The 7949-nt window shown below is 40.4% G+C and overlaps 1 pseudogene; it reads right to left on the bottom strand.

Moving 5' to 3' along the window:
- Positions 1-159: 159 nt before the first annotated feature.
- LOC108299882 lies at positions 160-4599 on the bottom strand (annotated as a pseudogene).
- Positions 4600-7949: the final 3350 nt, after the last annotated feature.

The raw sequence follows: 7949 nt of genomic DNA, 5'->3' as shown, positions 1-7949 counted from the left end.
TGGTCTCGGCTCACTGTAACCTCCACCTCTCAGGTTCAAGCAATTCTCCTTCCTCAGCTTTCCAAATAGCTGGGATTACAGGCGCCCACCATCACACCTGGCTATTTTTGTATTTTTAGTAGAGACGGGGTTTCACCCTCTTGGCCAGGCTGGTCTTGAACTCCTGACCTCATGATCTGCCCGCCTCAGCCTCCCAAAGTACTGGGATTACAGGCGTGAGTGACCGTGCCCAACCTTTACAGACTTAATCTCTACATCCACCAAAACGGATTTAAACAGGTAATCTCAACATTCTAAATTCAGAAAGCAAAAAAAAAAAAAAAAAAAAAAAAGTTTGTTTCTAAATCAGTGGTATTACCAGCTGAAATGTTTAGTAGAATATTTTACCTATAGTTCAGCAGTGCTTTGATTGTATCCCATTTAAGAAATCAAAATAATAAGCACATTCTTCTAACAGCAAAGAATTCCCCCACTTTTTATTTATTTTGACGTACTGATACTTCCATAAACTTGCAAGTGAAAGATAAACTGTTCAATAAAAGCCTTCTTATATATATAATACACAGACATTATTTTAGAAGTCTGTTCATATAACAGATTACTTTGGTACTAACAAAAATTGTATACAATTCATATGGCTAGAAATGAGCCACCACTAAACTAAAATACACAGGGCTTTCCTGCACTTCATTTCAGGAAAAAATTCCAAGTAATTCTTACCATGTTAGAAGAATAAAGTACATTTGTCATAGTATACATTATCATATTCCCTTAAAGCAACGACTATTTAAAGTTTTTAAACTAAACAATGTCCATGCTTGCTTCTGTCTGTACATTCGACAATAATCATATCATGGGTTACATACAATTCTCTCCTCGTGCCAAAAAAGAAAAAAAAAGCCTCAAAAACAAAACCCTCAGTCCAGTCAGTTGTTTTCTTAAGTGTAATTAAGACAAACAAACTAATAATAGCAATTTAATTAGCAAGCTGTAAATCAGAGAAGTATAGAAATTCAGCAGTTAAACTGTATTTCCTTCCTATAGTACTGCTGTTAATCTATTTTCTTCATGTATTAGAATTAATAGGCATAAAGAGTTCCTAATAATGTGACAATCTTAATCCTTTAAAAGGTAAAGGATTGTGTGCATATGCGTGGAAAGGGGTAGGAAATAAAAGCAGAAGGTTAAGACAGGTATTTAAAGGGAGTGCCGAAATAAACTACAGCAGAATATTTATTATTTTTAAAAATGCTCTGTAGTCTGCCCAGTGTATCAAAAACATAAATAAAAAAAAATAAAAAAAAAAAGGAGACATTAGTGCAAGTTTAACCTGATAGTATGTAGAGGAGAAAAAAGCTAGTTTAGATGAGAAAAAGCTCAGAACTTTCCTTGTTGATACAAAGAAGCTCAACAGGAATTTTAAAGGTAGTAGGCCAGAAAATGCAACAGACTTAGAATCCTTTTCAATTAAACAGACAAATCAAGTTGAAGGCAAGTGGTAAAATACTATTCAGCCTGAATGTTTATCAGTCCATATATCCTGTTGTTCAATTGGCTTTTGATTTAAAACGACAACAACAAATCAAGAAACTTTGTAAGAGCTACCACCATATTTAGAGTGATGAAAATAAATTAGTGCCCCCCCCAAAGATATTGCTTAACCTCTCATGCACAAAACTATACACTATCTTATACAAATTTGCCAGTGTTTTTACAAAAGTAGTGCAGTTTTGGACTGTTGATATTACACTGTATTTGTGGTAAAGTACTAGGCACAAGAATATATATATATCTCAACTAGGCATTTTCAGTCTAGTCAGTCTCAAAGGTTATCATTTAATTCTTGGCAGTATATAATAACTGGTATGCATTTTGGTGCTTAAGTCATGAATTGTGGGGAACAAGAAGCAATAGATTATAGCAACAGGCTTTATATCTAACAAACAATTGCAGTGTTGAACAAATCTCTTCTATGAACTTCCTGATTTGTTTTGCTGTTGGTCACTTGCAGTAGATCCTTCATTTGATTCTTCCATATTCATGCTTTCTCCACCCGGAGTCTCTAACATTGCTTCATTTTCGTCATTATCATGTAGTTCTTTTGAAGTTAATTGTCTGGCTAGTTTGATATTGAGTCCTTCACTGTAGTGAAGCTTCCTTTTCATTTCAAATTGTCGCTTTTTTCTCTCGTTCTTCAGGTGAGAGGTCACTATCCTCCTCTCCACGGCTTTCTTGTTCCTGAATCCGGTATTTTGGCTCCAAGCCTTCAGCAGCAGCTAATTTCTTAGCTAAGATGCTTGGTGCCATGGCGTCAGTGGTTTCTGTACCACTACATGCACCTTCACCATCACCCAACATACTATGGTAAGGAGAGCTTGGTTCATCTATTTTCATTAAACCGTCTTTGCTGGATGATATGTCGCCAGGATGTTCATTTCATCCCACTTCTGGGATTTTTTGCTCAGTTCCCCGTCGACATTCCCGCGGGCTGTTCGGTCGATGCCACCATAGAGGAAGTCGTAGAGGTTTTGTTCTTCAGGATCCCGGTGACCGGCGGCTGCGAGGCCGTCGAGGCTGCCCTTGCCCGGCGCTCAGGCTGTCAGCTCAGGGTAGCTGCCTGGCGTGGGGTCCGCGAAGAGAAGGGTCGGCACTGGCGGAGGCCCGCAGGCAGCTGCGGAGCCCTCTCGGGGCAAAAGTGGCCGCCTGCTGCCTCTGCAGGGCTGCTGGAGCGTTCTGGGGGCTCCTCGCGCACACTTAGACGCTGGCACTTGACCCGCTCGCGGGAGGACGCCGGCCTAGAGCTCCAGGGCGGGAGCAACGCCGATGCCTAAAACATTCTTGAAAAAAAAGAATAAAGTGATTGAAAATCAGTCTGCCCTATTTCAAGTCTTGTTATATGGCTACAGTAATCATGACTGACTATGGCAGAGGAATGGGCACGCAAATCAGTGGAACAACATTGAGAACCCAGAGAAAGATCCACACAGTCTGCTCAAATGATTTTTGAAAAAGGTGCAAAAGGAAGTCAATGGAAGAAAAATCCCTTTTTAACAAATGGTGAATTGAACAATGGTGAAATGGAACAACTGGGCATCCATAGGCAAGACAATAAAATAAAAATGAACCTTGACCTAAGTCTCACACCTCATGCAAAAGTTAATTCAAAGTGAATTGGATTGCTTGAGTCCAGAAGTTCAAGACCAGCCTGGGTAAGATAGCAAGACCCTGTCTATTAAAAAAAAATAAAAAATGAAAAATTAGCTTGGTGTGGTGGCTTCTGCCTGTAGTCCCAGCTAATTGGGATGTTGCAGCAGGAGAATGGCTTGAGCCCAGGAGTTTAAGACTGCCATGGACGTGATAGCACCACTGTACTCTAGCCTGGGCAGCAGAGCAAGACTGTCTCAAAAAAAACAAAAAAAAAAATTGTCAGAGAAATGCAATACCTTAACCTTTATCAGATATGATTAATCAATTAATTAAAATAAATAAACAAAATGGATTATGGAGTAAATGTAATGCATAAAACTTAAAAAAAAAAAAGGAGAAAATCTTTGAGATATAAGGCTGGGCAAAGAATTGTTAAGTTTCACATCAGAAGCATGAGCTATAAAAGGAAAAACTGATAAATTAGACTTCATTGAAAGGTAAAACTTGTGCTGTCAAGAGCTGTTAAGAGGACGAAAAAATTAGCTACACAGTAGAAGAAAATATTAGCAAACCATATATTGAACAAAGGACTAGTATCTAGAATATATAAAGAATTCTCAAAACTCAACAACAACAAAAAAAACACTAAAAATTTCAGTTAGAAAATAGGCAAAAGACTGAGGGTGATATTTCACTAAGGAGGCTATAAAGATGGCAAATTAGCACATGAAAAGTTGTTCAACATCATTAATCATTAGGGAAATGCAAACTAAAACCACAATGAGATATCACTCCACACCTATCAGGATGGCTAAAATAAAAATAGTGACAATGCTAAATGCTGGCAAGGTGCTCTGGAAAATGATCTGGCAGTTTCTTATAAAGAACAAAACAAAACCACCACCAACAACAATAACAAAACCCAAGAACTAAGTATACCATTATTATCCTGCCCAGCAACTGCACTCTTGGGTATTTAGCCCCAAGAAATGAAAAGTGGCACACACAAACACACACACAATGCCTTCACACAAAACCTCGTATGCAAATCTTTGTCTACTTACTCATTCTAGTAAAAAAATAACCCAGATATCCTTTAACAGCTAAGTGGTTAAACCAACTATTGGACATTTATACCATGAAATACTACTCAGCAATAAAAAAGAATAATTGATACACACAACCTGGATCAATCCCCAGAGAGTTATACTGAGTGAAAAATGCCAGTCCCAAAAGGTTACATGCTGCAGTGAGCTGTGATCATGTCACTTCACTCCAGCCTGAGCAGCAGAGCAAGACCCCACCTCTAAAAATAAACAAACAAAGATGGATTACAGAGTACATGTAAAGTGTAAAATAAAACTGTTAAAATTTTAGAAAATTAGGAGAAAATCTTTGAGATGTCAGGCTAGGCAAAGAATTCTTAGGCTTGACATCAAAAGCACAATCCATTTGTATAACATTTGTATAACAAGCTTGAAATGACAAAAGTACAGAAATAGAGAAAAAAATTCATGGTTGCCAGTGATTAAGGAAGTGGTGGGGATTGGAAGGAGGTGAACTTACCATAAAAGGGAAAGATAAGGGATACTGGGAGTGACAGAAATACTGTCGTGATTGTAATATTGACATTAATACAAATGTCAATATCCTGGTTGCAATATTGTACTGAAGTGTTATAAGATGTTACCATCGGGGAAGCTGGATAAAGGGTAAAAGGTTCTGTCTGTATTACTTCCTACAACTACATGTCAGTCTCTAATTAGCTCAAAATAAAAAGTTTAATTTAAAAAACATGTATGAGGGTGTGCATGCTTTTTCAAAATATATTTAGGAAGTTCATGAGTGGAAAGTTTGAGTGAATATAAATTATATCTGGAATTCTGTTTTGCAAATTAGCCTGGGAAATGTAGCCTGACTCAGGTGTGACTCACTTCTACACCATTGTTCTCAGCTCTGCTGTTGCTCACTGCTAACATTGAAGCCAGGTATCTCTTGAGTTGCAGGGCAACCAAAATCCCATGATCCAATGTTGCTCTCACTCACCTTGGCCTTTGAGAGAGAAAAGGAAAATAGACGGAGAAGGAGGACTTTCCCTTTGCCCCATTTTCCTTTGTTACAGGCTCAACTGTGTCCTCCTATCAATTCATAATGTTGAGGTCCTAAATCCAGTACCTCAGAATGTGAAATGTTTTCAGAGTTAGAGTCTTTAAAGTGATAATTAAGTTAAAATGAGGTTATAAAGTAAGTCCTAATATAGCTAGTGTCCATATAAGAAGAGATTAGGACATTCATACACCGGGAGCAGTCCATACGAAGATGCAGGGAGAAGACAGTCATCCACCAGCCAAGGAGAGAGACCTCAGAAGAAACCAACCCTGCTGACACCTTGATCTCATATTCTCTCCAGAGCCACGAGGCAGTAAGTTTATTTGTTTAAGCCATTCAGTGTGTGGTATGGCAGCCCTAGCAAACTAATACATCCTCCTATATTTGGACCTAGGCCTGTCCTTGATTAGGGGAATGTGAAAATAAGACTGTTGTTAGGTTTTTTTTGTTTTGTTTTGTTTTTTTGAGGTGGGAGTTTCACTCTTGTTGCCTAGGCTGGCATGCAATGGTGCAATCTCGGCTCACCGCAACCTCCACCTCCCAGGTTCAAGCAATTCTCCTGCCTCAGCCTCCCGAGTAGCTGGGATTACACGCATGTGTCAGTATGCCCATAATTTTTTGTACTTTTAGTAGACATGGGGTTTCTCCATGTATGAAGCAGGAACGGCGAGGAACAAACCTCTCCAACACTGAACTGAGGAAGGAAGTGGCTTTTTATTTGGCCGGGAGCTGTGGGGGCTACAGCCTTATTCACTGAGCTCTCCAAGCTGCAGCTTCTCTCACCTTTTATAGGCTTACAATGCTAAAGGGGAAACTGAGGCAGAACTATGTCATTGTCCATTTGCTGGACATCCAACCTTACCACCTTTTGGCTTTATTGATTTGCTAATTCATACGCAGCGCGTGCGGGAACGGCAGGGGAGGGGGCTTACAGAGACAAGGCAAAGCCAACAAGCTGTTTGTTGGCAGAGGTGTTTCCAGGAGGGATCCTGGTCCATGGAGAAGTGGGGGCATGAACCAGTGCAGGGCTCCAGCCGGCAGGGATAACATTTATTTGCAGCTCTGTCAAGTTAACAGTTAGCAGAGACACTGGGAACTAAAAAGGGAGTTATTTTCCTAGTTCTTTGATATTTTATTCCGTTTTTTTCCTTCTTCGCCCTCCTTCCCATCTGGAAGTGGGGAAGGGAGGAGGTGAAATAGAAGGAGGTGAGGGGGTCTCCCTTCTCAGTAGAGATGGGGTTTCTCCATGTTGGTCAGGTTAGTATCCAACTCCTGACCTGAGGTGATCCACCCGCCTAAGCCTTCCAATGTGCTGGTATTACAGGTGTGAGCCACTGCGCCTGGCCGCTGTTGTTAAGGTTTTAACAAGACTTTATGAAGGCTTGGGCAAAATTGAAAAAAAAAAAAAAAGACAATAGGAAATTCTTCAATTCTGATCACAGATATTATAGATCTAAGAGATCACAGGCTCCAGCCCATCTAAGGGTTCTCCATCTAGAAACAGACCTGGTATGGCTGATACTACTAACACCTGCCATGTTCCTTGGGCAGTACCACTGCAGTGCACACTGGCTGGACATTTGCATCTTCCCTGAAGGCTTCATCGAAGCCAAGAAGGGCCACTCTGTCCAACTCACAGAAGACTAGAAGGGCCAAAGAGTTCACATGTCAGGCAGCAGCCTTCAGTCAATGACCAATGGGAATTGATATACAATTGCCAAACTCCCTCCTTCCATGGCTAGGTTAACTCTGAAGCAGGTGCTTTCCCAGAATTTCCCCAGGGGATTAAGTTCCAGTCATTCACCTTTTGTTGGCTGTTTTCCCTTCCCCATCTAACTTTCACTCCGCTGCTATTGAAGTTTCATGCACCTCCAAAATAAATTACTTTCACTCATGTCCTTATGTCAGGGACTGCATCTGTAATAAACCAAACTAAGACACTCCTGGCTGGCTTCTAATTTGCTTCACAGCAGTAAAAGTCAACTTTTCTCTGCATTACCCAAGAGAAAACCTAGCCATGACCTCATCATGGTGCTTGGATCCCCAGAACCCTGTCTCTCGTGAAACCCTGATTCTTTCCTTTCCTCCTCAAGATCTTTCCTTACCCAGCATGTATAACCATCCGTTCAATTGAGTACTAAGCAAAGAGAGTTTAGAAACTGTTAGAAATATTTTTATTTTGTTCAAATTTTTAATATTTCATAGACCAGAAACAGCACACTCTCTTTGATCCCACCCTTGTATGCCCAAAATATCTGAGTTGGAGGAGTCACTGACCCTCTGTCACACAGTTTAACTGGATTACAGGGTGCATACCCCCAAACCAGTTCCTGACGCTCTTTCTTTCTTCAGCCTGTGGATTCCTATCACTTCCACGGCAGGAAAATTGGCTCTACCATTATCCAGAGTCCTTCCCAAATCTATTATTTATGGCACGAGTGCTGATTTCAGATATCTAATAATCTAAGGTTTTTCATCTCCAAAGACCTTTATTTCATTTTGCCTCTACCATGGTTTTCTATTATATTTTATTTATTTATTTTTGAGAAAGGATCTCACTCTTTCACCCAGGCTGGAGTACAGGACCCGAGCACGGCTCACTGTATCACCAACCTCTTGTGCCCAAGCCATTCTCCTGCCTCAGCCTGCTGAGTAGCTGAAACCACAAGTGAGCGAGCGAGTGCCGCCATGCC

This window comes from Cebus imitator, unplaced genomic scaffold (genome assembly GCF_001604975.1).
Source record: "Cebus imitator isolate Cc_AM_T3 unplaced genomic scaffold, Cebus_imitator-1.0 Scaffold24, whole genome shotgun sequence".
Taxonomy (NCBI): Eukaryota; Metazoa; Chordata; class Mammalia; order Primates; family Cebidae; genus Cebus; species Cebus imitator.
This window is presented reverse-complemented; position numbering and strand designations above follow the sequence as displayed.